Here is a 12,709-nt window from a genome sequence, read left to right on the forward strand (position 1 = left end):
CATCAAAGAAATTGAAGAGGACACAAACAAATGGAAAGACATCATATGCTCATGGATTGGAAGAATTAATATTGTTAAAATGACAATAGTAATTGAAAGTAATTTATACATTCAATGCAATCCCTATCAAAATACCAAGATATTTTTCACAGAAATAAAAAAATCTAAAATTCATATGGGACCAAAAAGGAGCCCAAACAGCCAAAGCAATCCTAAGCAAAAAGAACAAAGCTGGAGACATTACACTACTTGGCTTTAAAATATATTACAAAGCCATAGCAACCAAAACAGTGTGGTATTGGTATAAAAATACATACATAGACCAATGGAACAGAACGGAGAACCCAGAAATAAGCTGATATATTTATAGTCACCTGATTTTCAACAAGGATGCCAGGAACCTACATTGGGAAAAGGATACCCTCTTCAATAAACGGTGCTGGGAAAATTGGACATCTATATTCAGAAGAACGAGATTGTACTCCTATCTCTCACCATATACAAAAATCAACCCAAGATGGATTAAAGACTGAAACATAAGGCCTAGAACTGCAAAACTACTAGAAGAAAATATAGGAGCAACACTTCAGGTTGATTGATTTAGGCAAAGACTTTATGGCTAATATTCCAAAAGAACAGGCAATTAAAACAAAAATAACCAAATGGGACTATATTAAACTTGAAAGCTTATCTACAGGAAAAAAAAAAGTGAAGAGACAACCTACAGAATGGGAGAAAATATTTGCAAACTATTCATTTAACAAGGAACTATATCCAGAATATACAAGAAACTCAGGAGCAAAACAAGAAACAATATCATTAAAAAGTGGGCAAAGGATCTGAATAGACATTTCTCAAAAGAAGATATACTAACGGCCAACAGGCATATGAAAAAATGTTCAACATCACTAATCATCAAGGAAATGCAAATCAAAACCACAATGAGATATCATCTTACCCCAGTTAGAATGACTATTATCAAAAAGACAGAAAATAACAGATGCTGGCAAGGCTGCAGAGAAAAGAGAACTCTTATACACTATTGGTGAGAACGTAAATTAGAACAGTGTTTATGGAAAACAGTATGGAGATTTCTCAAAAAACTAAAAACGGAACTACCATATCATCCAGCGAGCCCACTATTGGGTGTTTATCCAAAGGGAAAAAAATCAGTATATCAAAGAAATACATGCATCCTCATGTTTATTGCAGCACTATTCACAATAGCAAAGACATGGAATCAACCTGTGTCCATCAATGAAAGAATGGATAAAGAAAATATGGTGAATACACACAATGGAATACTATTCATCCATAAAAAAGGGTGAAATCCTGTCATTTGCAGGAACGTAAATGGAACTGGAGGTCATTATGTTAAGTAAAATAAGCCAGACACAGGAAAACAGATATTTCATGTTCTTATTCATATTTGGAAACTTAAAAAAAATTGATCTCATGCAGGTAAAGTAGAATGATAGTTACCAGAGGCTGAGAAAGGTGTGTGAGATGAAGAGAGGTTGGTTAATGGGTACGAACATCCAGTGAGACAGAAGGAATAGGTTCTACTGTTCAATAGCAGAATAGGGTGACTACAGCTAACAACAGCGTATTGCATATTTCAAAATAGCGGCCAGGCATGGTTGTTCAAGCCTGTAATCCCAGCACTTCCTAGCACCTTGAACCCCTGTCTTCCCCATTATCCAGCACTCCACATCTCCCCACTCTTCTCCTCCTTCTCTGGTTGCTCCTTCTGTCTCCTTCAGCTGTTTCTCTCCCCTTGCCCAGCTTTGAGGTGCTGCATTCCTCAGAAATCTTGTTCCACTTCTCCTTCCACACCCTCTTGGTGGGTGAATCCCAGGAAGTAAATTACCACCTCTATGTTGATAACTTCCAATTCTATATTTACAGGCTTGGTATTTCTGCAGAGTTTCAAGTCTGCATATCCAACTATGTGTCAACATCTCCACTTGATTTCACAGACATCTCAAGCTCAGCATACCCAGAGTGAATTTACTCTTTCCCCTAAGCCTGCTCCTCTCCTTGTACCCCGTTGTTCTGTGTTCCTCAGTAAATGGCACCACCATATAACTGGTTGCTCAAATTAGAAAAATTGACACCATCCTTGGGAGGCTGAGGCTGCTGGATCACCTGAGATCAGGAGTTCGAGGCCAACCTGGCCAACAGGTGAAACTCCATCTCTACTAAAAATACAAAAATTAGCTGAACGTGGTGGTGGGCGCCTGTAATCCCAGCAACTTGGGAGGCTGAGGAGGAGAATCACTTGAATCTGGGGGGGTGGAGGTTGCAGTGAGTCAAGATCGTGCCATTGCACCCCAGCCTGGGCGACAAGAGCAAAACTCTGATTCAAAAAAAAAAAAAATAGCTAGAAAAGAGGATTTGAAATGCTCCCAACACAAAGAAATGACAAATACTCGAGGTGATGGATGCCCTAAATACCCTGCCTTGATCATTATACATCCTATGCATGTAACGAAAATCACGTGTGCCCCATAAATATGTACAAATATTATGTATCAATAAAAATAAAATTAAAAAGGAGAAATTACAATAGTACATATGGGTTACAGAGCTTGAGTTTTGAAATGGAACACATATAAGTTGGGATCCGGTTCTGCTTTTTCCTTGTGGTGTGACTTTAGTGAGTCCCTTGCCCCCTTGGGTTTTAGTTTATCCATCTAAATAATGGGGGTGATAATAGGATAAACAAACCCTCCTCTTGGGTTTGTTGGGGGAGTGAGGTGAGAAGGTGCTGGAAAGCACTTGGCATAGTGCTCACTGAATGGCGGCAGGTGACCCAGCCCTGTCTGCATTATACACCATCCAAGTGCAGATCTCTCCCAAAGTTACATTTCCAGCCCAGACCACTCCGCTGACAGGGTCTCAAACATAAGCTGTTCTGAACTGAGCTCCTGAGCTCACCCCACTGAAAACCAGCTCCTCCCACAGCCTTCCCGCTTAGTATGCGGTGTTCCGGCCCCCCAGCGATTGAGAGGAAGGATCTCATAGTTGATTTTGACTTTCCTCTCTGACGCTTTCCACACTGGATCCATCAGTAGATCCTCTTGGCTCTTTCTAAATATATCTAGACTTCTATAAAAATACTTATTACCACCTCCATTGCTATAACATCCAAGCCCCTTATTGCTCCTTAGCCTTATCACAATAGTGTCCTAACTGATCTCCCCAGTTTTGCTATGCTCCATTCTGTCTGCTCTCACCATGACAGCCAGAGAGATTCTTTCAAAAATTTAGTCCTTGCCTATTCAATATCCTCCGATGGGGCCAGGCGCAGTGGCTCACACCTGTAATCCCAGCACTCCGAGAGGCCGAGGCTGGAGGACTGCTTGAGCTCTGGAGTTCGAGACCAGCCTGGGCAACATAGTGAGACCTCATCTCTACTAAAAACCAAAGGCATGGTGGCGCCTGCCTGTGGTTCCAGCTACTCAGTGGGCTGAGGTAGGGGGATTGCTTGAGCCTGGGAGATCAAGGCTGCAGTGAGCTATAATTACACCAGTGCACTCCAACCTGAGCAACAGAGAGAGACCCTGTCTCAAAAATAAATAAATAAATATAAATAAAAGAATAATAAAACAAATCCTCCAATGTTATTGCATCCCACGCAAAGTAAAAGCCACAGTCCCTATGTGGACTAGAGGCTCCATGTGGTACCTCTCCAACCCATCTCTCACTCCTCTCCTCCTCATTCCAGCCATTCCTGCTTCCTTGCTGCCCTGAACCAGCCCATGCCAGGCACACTGCAGCCTCAGGGCCCTTGCACTAGCTGTTGCCCTCCATTACACTCTTTCCCCAAATATCTGCATGGCTTGTTGCCTCATCTCCTTCAGGTCTTGACTCCAGTGACCCCTCTTCTGTGAGACCCTCCTGCTTACTTCCAAAAAAGGCCCTCCCTTCATTGAAAACCCCCTAAAACACACACACACACACACACACACACACACACACGCTCGTCATTCCCTTTCCCAGCTTCATTCTTCTCCTTGGCATTTATCCCCACCCAATCCACTATTTATTTAACTTATTTTTCTTATTTATCATCTGTCTCTCCACTCGGAACATAAACTTCACCAAAGAAAATGTTTCTTTCTCATTGCTCTATTCTGGTCATTGCTTTAAGAACAGGACCTGGCATGTGTGATGTGCTCAACAAATATTGATTTTAAAAGTGACAGGCCAAGGGGCTACATTGCAGCGTTCAGGCCCCCTTCAATCACACGAGCAGGTGCCTACCTCTCCTGCAACTTCCCTGCAAAATCAGGATGCCAGAGCGTGATGCAAACCCTTCCCGACTAGAGATGGAGCTGGGAAAGGTGCAAGCTCTGGGCTGGAGGGTCAGCGAGGAGACTCCTTTGTGCAGAGGCTTTGGCCTTGTGTACCATGGACCTCTGGGGCAGTGCGGTGGAGTCTATGATCCCCTTAAAAATTAATGCCTTGAACACATAAAATAAAATACATAGAATAATGAAAATCAAAGGTATTGAAATACAATTGTCAAGATATTTTAAATTTTTATGACGTAATTATATGTGTGCCTCCTTACTCATGGATTAAATGAAAAGATCCAGCAACAGGTCTAATACCAACCATAATTTCAAAATGATAATGATTGGGAACAATATTTCAAGGTAATCTATCATCTGGGATGTAATTTCTGTTGGTAACGAAAGTCACAGACACTGTTTGCTAGTGCTGTGATTTGCTGCCTACATTAACAATGGAAGGAAAAGCTATGTTTCAGTCACAGGGTGATGAAAATAAAGATATAACATTTTTCCCATTCAGGTTTATGTCCCGTTGAATTTTCTCCTTGGAGTTCTTGGGTGTCCCTGGACTCACCTTGGAGATGCCCTGCTCTAGAAGAGATCTGGAGCTGACGCTGGGGGTGCTAAGTCACTCACCACCCTGCGTGGCCCTGTACAAATCACATCCCTCCCCATCTGTACAATGAATCATTACAAACTTTAATGATTCATTTGTGCTCACCCACCCCTGGAGTCTGATGAGATCACTCAGTAAATATTCACTAAGCACCTCCTGTGGGTGAGCCCCACACACACTGGGCAGGATGGGGCCATTAGCGACCAACCAGTGACACACCGCCCCAGGACTGAGCAGCTCACGAACAAACAGGGCGATGAGGCCAGGACTCAAATGCAGGCGATGGTGAGTAGCACCTAGACACAGCTCAGGGACTCTGTGCGTTCAGAAATAGGAGAGGCCCCAGTTCCCGGGATGGAGGGAAGCAGCAGTTGCAGCATCTGAGACAGTCTGACCCAATCCCTGCTCCTGGCATGGGAGTCTACGGAAAGGGCATCTCAGGTGTGGCAAAGGCTCAGAGCTGGAAAGTCAGAAAGGATGTGCTGGATCCCTTGGGGAGCTCGAGGGCCCTTCAGGGAGAAGAGGATGGAGCAGTGTTGTCACTCTGGTCTTGACTCAGTGCAGTTTTTTTGGACGCTCCCTGGAAAGCACAGGGATGGGCACGGGACCAGGCTTGCTTCGCTCCCCTCCCCAGTCCCTGTCCACGCCCCTCAGAGCACTGGGAGCCATCAAAGTGAGTGACTGAAGGCTAATCACAGCCACTTGGGTCTGAGGAGGGACCTGTCTCTCTCTCTGAGGACCCTCCAGCAAGGACAAGTGCAGGACAAAAGCCACGCCTCCCTGCCGCATTAGCATCACACAGCCTGCCAGCCGGGCTCCCTGCCTCGCCTCCTCAGCCCGGCAACTGGACCGGCCAGCCGGGCTCTGGCTGAGCCCCAACCCAGCAGATGTGGACCCTAAAGGGGCCCATGGCCAACAGCCTCCCACCTCCCCTCAAAAAAACAAGCCAGGCAACCACCCCCTGTCCTGCCTGCCCCACCCCATGTAGGCCTCTCCTTGGATTGTGGCCAGAAGCTGCTACAGCCACCAAAAACCCAAAGGACGCTGGAGACACATAGAATCCCTGAATGGCAGTGCTCAGGGTGATGGAAACTGAGATCTTAGAGATCCCAACTTTTACCTGTTACTAGGCTCACTGAGCAGAATCTTACAATCTGAGGGTGTTGGTGCTGAGTTTACACTGCTGCTTTAGAATAGCTGTTGCCAAACAATAGAATGGCAGCCTCTTGGAGTGCCAGCCGCTCAGGACTCTGAGTCTTGAGCAGGGCTAGGCAGGTAGTGCATCAGAACTGTGAGGTCCCAGGCGATCCTGGGAAAGATTGGCTGGGGACTTGGGGCTGGGAGTGCTTGTGTGGGTCTGGATCCCACCTATTCAGGGGTAATGGAGGGAGGCGTGAGAGTGATGGGGAAGCCTGATAGCCCATTGAACATAGTGGCGCCCAGGGGATTGCTGGAGAGAGGGGCGGAGTGCAGAGAGTAGGAGCCTCAGCCAGCCCGTGTGGGAACGGCCAGAGGGCAGAAGGCGCAGCCGCCTCCGAGATCCCGCAGAGCCTGGGACACAGGAACACCACAGGTCCCAAGCCGCAGAGGGTTAGCTGGGAAGGGCTGAGGACCCTGGGCTCCTGCGGCTCAGCTGGCTAAGCTGTCACCAGGCATAGGGTGGGAAAGGGTTTTCCAACTTGGTCCCGTAGCTCTACTCGGTCTTGGAAAGGCAGAGGTCTTGGGGACTCTTGTCATGGGATGGCAAGGGTGTGGGAGCCAGGCAGGGGCAGGTGATGTTATCATGAGACCACCATCTGTATAAGTGAGACTGGGTCAGGAGACATTGTGTCTCCCCTAAATCAGGGAACTCATGAAATAATGCAGAGCCAAACTACCCCTCCCCCTGTATATGGGGCCCTCCCCTGATTTCCCCTCAGAGAAGTCCTGTCCTAATAATCTGGAACTGTGCAGTGCCTGTCTATAGTGATCATGGCAGTATTCGAGGGCTCTCCTGATGTAGGGCATGGGGACTGGCTCTCCAAACAGCCCAGGATGGAATCTCAGTTAGGCTTCTCTCTTAGGCACTTGACCTTGGGCAAATCACTTCCGTGACCTCAGTATTCCTCATCTGTAAAATGGGAGTAACAGTCCCCTCTACACTGGATTCTAGGGAGGGAACAGCAGGACAACAGAAGTGAAAGCACAGCCCTTGGACATAAACGGCACAAGGCTTAGAGCAGGTGAGGCTAAACTTTGGTGACTCAAGTCCTCTTTCTGAGCTTCCCAGGTCTGGAATGTGGAGGCCCCTGGCCTCCTTCTACCAACACTTGCTCTTTACAGAGGATTCGCATAAAGCCTTTTTACTCTGACACATCAGGGTCTCAGCTCTGCTCTTCTCTGGGGACTGGCATCGTAATAGGAATGAAGTAGGACGGTGGAATGGGTGGAATGGGTGGAGAGGTTGGGGAAGTGTGCTGGGAAAAGAAAGAGCTGACTGAGGCTTGGCTGCAGGAGGATTCCGGGCTCTGCTGAGCTCCAGGCCTTCAAGTCCTAGGACCACAGCACCAGGGTCTTGCTTTTCTCAAACATATCCTGCTGTCTGACTCTGTGGAAGCAGGAAGACAACCTTTCCTGCCTCTCTCTAAGCAGCCTCGCTGTGCCATGCTGTGAGGGCCTGCAGCTCTCTGACTCCTCAGTGGTCTCCCTGCCTTCAGTCTGGCCTTTCCACATTGACTAACCAGAGAGTCCCTAAAACACAGATCTGATGTCCTCCTACCTGCTCACAACCCTCTATGACTTCCCATTGCCTTTGCAGCATTCAAGGCCCTGAGACCTCGTCAGCCCCAACACTCTCCACCACAGGTGCCTTACCAGCTGCCCAGGCTGCAGCTTCCAAAACACAGCCCACTCTTTCCCAAGGCTGTACCTCTGTCCTGCTGTTCCTGCTACCCTGAATGCCATTCCTCTCTTTGCATACCTGACAAATTCCTATTCATCCTTCAAGAACCAACTTCTTCTGGAAGCCTTGCAAGACCCCCCAAGTGAGTCAGACTCCTGCCCTGGCTGACTTCTAGGGCAGCACTCCACATGCCTGCAACTACCTGATGGGCCTGCATTCCTAGAACTGCCCTGTTCAGCAAAGATGACAGTAAGTGTACAATGACTTAATGAATTAGAGAGGCTAAAACTGCATTGTCCAGCATGGCAACCACTAGCCACACATGGCCCTTTACATACAGAATAATTCAACTTAAAATTCACGTTGTTGGCCGGGTACGGTGGCTCACATCTGTAATCCCAGCACTTTGGGAGGCTGAGTCGGGCAGATCACGAGGTCAGGAGCTCGAGACCAGCCTGGCCAACGTGGTGAAACCCTGACTCTAATAAAAATACAAAAATTAACTGAGTGTGGTGGCAGGCACCTGAAATCCCAGCTACTTGGGAGGCTGGGGCAGGAGAATTGCTTGTAACTGGAAGGCAGAGGTTGCAGTGAGCTGACATAGCACCACTGCACTCCAGCCTGGGGAAAAGAGCAAAACTCTGTCTCAAATAAACAAATAAATCAGTGCGTTAAATGAATAAAAATGCAATGAATTGCACTAGCTGCACTTCAAGTGCTCAAGAGCCACACGTGGTTAGTGGCTATAATATTGGACGGGACAGACACAGGCCATTTCCATCATCCCAGAAAGTTCTATTGGACAGTGCTGACCTATAAGTGGTGTTAGGACACCAGCAGATCTAGGTTCTAGCTTCAGCTTAGTTCCTAGTTCCTGCTTTGCCTCTCTGAGACTTTCCTCACCTGTGCAGCCCATCCCACATGCTGTGCAAGGCCAAGCATAGACAGTACCTGACAAGGACATTCCACTGATTCCATCATCCCACTGCTTTGGTCAGACACACGTGGACTTGGGGAAGCAGATGGACAGGTGGCACCCTGCTGCCTAGAGGTGAGGGACCCACCCTCAGGCTCCAGCAGCTCAGAATAACCCAGAGTCCAAAGCTAACCCAGTGAGTCTCCTGGGAAGGCAGGCTCTGCAGAGAACATGGCCAGTGTGCATCTCTCCATAGGCTTGAACAGGCCAGAGTGGGCCTGACGATCCCAAACTCATCCCTTCTGAACCCAGAGGGAGACCCAGGCAGAGCCTAGGGGAAGAGGCAGCTGCAGGGGCTGGTCCAAAGGGGAGGGGAGGAGTGGAGAGTCAGAAACGCGCTATCAGCACTGCCCGTCCTCCCCACTTCCTCTCTTCGAACGGATCACATCCTGTTATTGTGTGGAAAGAAAAGGCCAGGAGCTGGGGAGGGAGGCAGGGCTCGGACCAAGTGAGTGGGGAGAGGTAGGAAGAGAAAGGAGGAGCCAGAGGAACAGGACAGTGGGCAGCAGGGAGCTCCACCAGCTCCGTCCTGAACCAGGTGGCCTGGGCAGGAGGAGGGGACCCAGGAGGGAGGATGAGCATCGATGGGGCGGCCCACATCCCTCACTGAGAGATCTGGGCCCCAGGACAGAAAATGGCACCCCCTCCAGGAGGCTTTCCCAAAGCCTCTTCCTCAGGTTCCTTCAATTTAGCTAATGTTCACCCTGGTCTCTACTGCCAGAGCAGGATCTCCCGTGGCTACCAGGCCTCTCTCACACAGCACTTGCCTCCAGGGTGGAAGGGCTCTGTATCCATTCCCTTCACCCCACTTCCACCCAGCCTGTGAGCCCCTGCAGACAGGGCCAGGGCGGTCCCTTGCTGGCTCCCCTGCACTGCTCAGCAGGAATTCCTGTTGCTGTGAATGATTAAGTTTCCCACATCTTCCTCTTCTTTCTCTCTTCTGCCATTCCCAAGCATACCCCCTATCCCAATCCCATTTCCACGAATAATAATGGCTGTTTTCTATAAAACATAAGCACTTCACATACATTATTTTGAAATCCCGTGACAGCTCTGTAAGATGGGTGTTAATATCTTCATTTAGCAGATGAAGAAACTGAACCTCAGAGTGGTAAAGTGATTTACCCAAAGTCACACAGCTGGAACTTAAACCCAGTGGTCTGACTCCAAAGATCAGCCTCTTTCTGTTGGCCCAATTGCCCTTCCCATTGACTGCCTTCTGTGCCCTGGCCTCTCTCTTCTTGAACTGATACCAAATTGACTGCCCCGACTGTCCACTGGGCTTGTCCTCAAGCCGGGCCCACTGCTTGAGGCAAGCTGTCCAGCGCCCACACTGATTCCTCATAGTCCTAGCAGATTGCTGGGGCAGGCTGAGCTGCTGTGTCCCTGCACAGCACAGGCCTATTTGCTCTAAGGACACCAACTACCTATTGACTATTTTGTCTTCCTTTCCTGAGAGGTAGTGAGCACTGGCTCTGGACTCAGCTCTGACTCCAATCCTAGGTAACCTTAGTCAAGCTGCTTCCCCTCTAGGCCTCATTTCCTCCCCGCACAATGGAGAGGATGGCTTGGGTGATCCAGACTTACTCCCTTCCTTACTCTGACTCACAGTTGCAGAGCCTCTGTTGCTGGACACCATGCCCAGCACCATGGCCTGTGTCCCCATGGGCTGGTCAGTGGTACTTTACTCGTTCACAAGGGCAGTGGGGCCAGAGGGGGAACACTGGCTTCTAGGGAACTGTTAGTTGTTTTGCACATAGGGAAGGAGGTAGCGGGCAGGCGTGAGGAGGCTGGGCTGCCATGAGCAGACCAAATCAACAGCCTCCCCATCTTCCTATCTCCCCACCTCACCCCACCCAGGTCCAGTATGATAACCAGGCAGCTGCGGCCCAGCCCAAGAAAGCCCACACCCGTCCTCCCTCTGCCCACAGCAACAAAAGCAGCGCAAGGGGCGGAGCTGTACATCTACCCCTGACTAGCTCAGGACCATGGCTTCGGCAGAAGGCACTGGAGCTGCATCTCTGTAACAATGATCTGCCTCCCACCCATCTCCACTCTCATTCCATGCCAGCCTCAAAACTGAGATTCCATATAGGAGAAACTTCTCATTCAGCAAATGCTGAAAGGAACCTGTGCCAGGTCTATCATAGGGTGCTGGAGGCGAAGAGATAGATCGCACGTGGTATTGCCTCAAGGAGCTCATGTTTTAGTGGGAAAGCAGATAAGGAAAGGAAGGCCCGTGGCGGGCACCAAGGAGGCAGCTGGTCCCATAGAGTAGTCAGAACAGTTTCCTGGATATTGAGGACAAGTTAACCAAATGAAACGAGGGCGGAAAGAGAGGATGGGTAGATTGTCCTGGGAAAAAGAAACAAAAGGTGCAAAAACCGGAAGGTCATTAAAAAAATAAAATAATGTGATCTGGAATAGAAAGGATGGTACAATGAGAGCAAAGAGAATAAAAAAGTGGTGAGGGTTGAGGCTGACCGGGTCAGCAGGGCCATTTCAGGCCAGGCCCCAGTTGCAGCCCTTTCCCCTAGAGGACAGAAGGGCCCCCAGTGCCTCAGGGACTGAGCTGTCCTGGGAGGTGGGAAGTCTGGTCCTCCCCTGCCGATCACTATGGGACGTGTGGCCCTGGAAAGACTCTTTTCCTCTCTGGGCCTGTCTCCTCTTCTGGAGACATGGACACTAGCCCATGTGGCCCCCCAGGGTCAGGTCAACCTGGACATTCTATCACCTCATCATTTCTGCCTTGCTGGCCGCAGAGTTCACGGGCCCTTCCAGACCTCAGCGTGGAATGCCTTGCCCTCTTCTGGGAAAAATCCTTCTGGAAATGGTGCTCCTCTCTTCCCATTCTTCAGTCCAGGACAGTGAGGCTTCTGCCTCTATCCCTCCCCTGGTGTCACTGTCATCAAGTCATCAGTGACCTCCATATTGCTAAATCCAGTCGACACTTGCAGGCCTTTCTTGCTTGACCACTCAGCCTCGCTGGACTTGCCTAACCACTTCCCTCACCCTTTTCCTCGGAAACACCACAGGCTCTAAAACAGCACACTCTCTGTTTTTCTCCTTCCTCTCTGATTGCTCTTTCCCATTTCTCTCCCTCAAGCCCTTAACAACAGGTCCCTTCCTCATACTGCTCCTCTCACCTGTGAGCACAGACCAGGCCACCACCACCACTGCTGAGATCCACAGCCAGCTCACCCCATGGCTAAATCTCACCATCCTATCATCCCAGGTACCTCCTTGTCCTGTGCCAGGGAGAGGCACACCTGGGAGCTTCGAAAAACCAAGGAGCTTCTCTGCAGGGCAGAGCATGGTCCCCAAGGACCACCCCTGCCTCTGCCCTCCTATCTGGGGTTGGAAGCACCCTGAGGACAAGAGCAGCCAAGTCGGAGCCTGGCAGGATGAACAAGGCTAACCCCAAAAAAGCCAGAGTTATCTATGAGGTCCTTGAATTCACCTCTTGGCACAACTTTTTTCTTAATACTAATCACTTTGTAACTTACTGTAGAATCAACATATTTATTACAGTTGTGTGTGTCTGTGTTTACCGTCTCCCCTGCTAGAAGTTAAGCTCCACCAGAACAAGAACAGGGATCTTTGTTTTATTCAATGTGGGATCCCCAGTACCTAGAACAATACCAGGCCCATACTAGATGCTCAATAAATATTTGTTAAATGAAACAGGGTGCCAGTTCCACATGCTGTGGTCCCAACTACTCAAGAGGCTGAGACAAAAACCTTCTGGTTTTTGCACCTTTTGTTTCTTTTTCACCTTGATGACCCTTGAACTCCTGAGCCCAGTTCAAGATCAGCCTGGGCAAAAGGCTAGAAGAAGCAAGATCCCATATCTTGAAAAAATATATAAATAAATGCAAGAAAGAAAGGAAAGCATGATGCTTCATTAGAAGTGCCTGTGTGACCTACTGAAATCC

This window comes from Nomascus leucogenys, chromosome 12 (genome assembly GCF_006542625.1).
Source record: "Nomascus leucogenys isolate Asia chromosome 12, Asia_NLE_v1, whole genome shotgun sequence".
In the NCBI taxonomy this organism is placed as follows: domain Eukaryota; kingdom Metazoa; phylum Chordata; class Mammalia; order Primates; family Hylobatidae; genus Nomascus; species Nomascus leucogenys.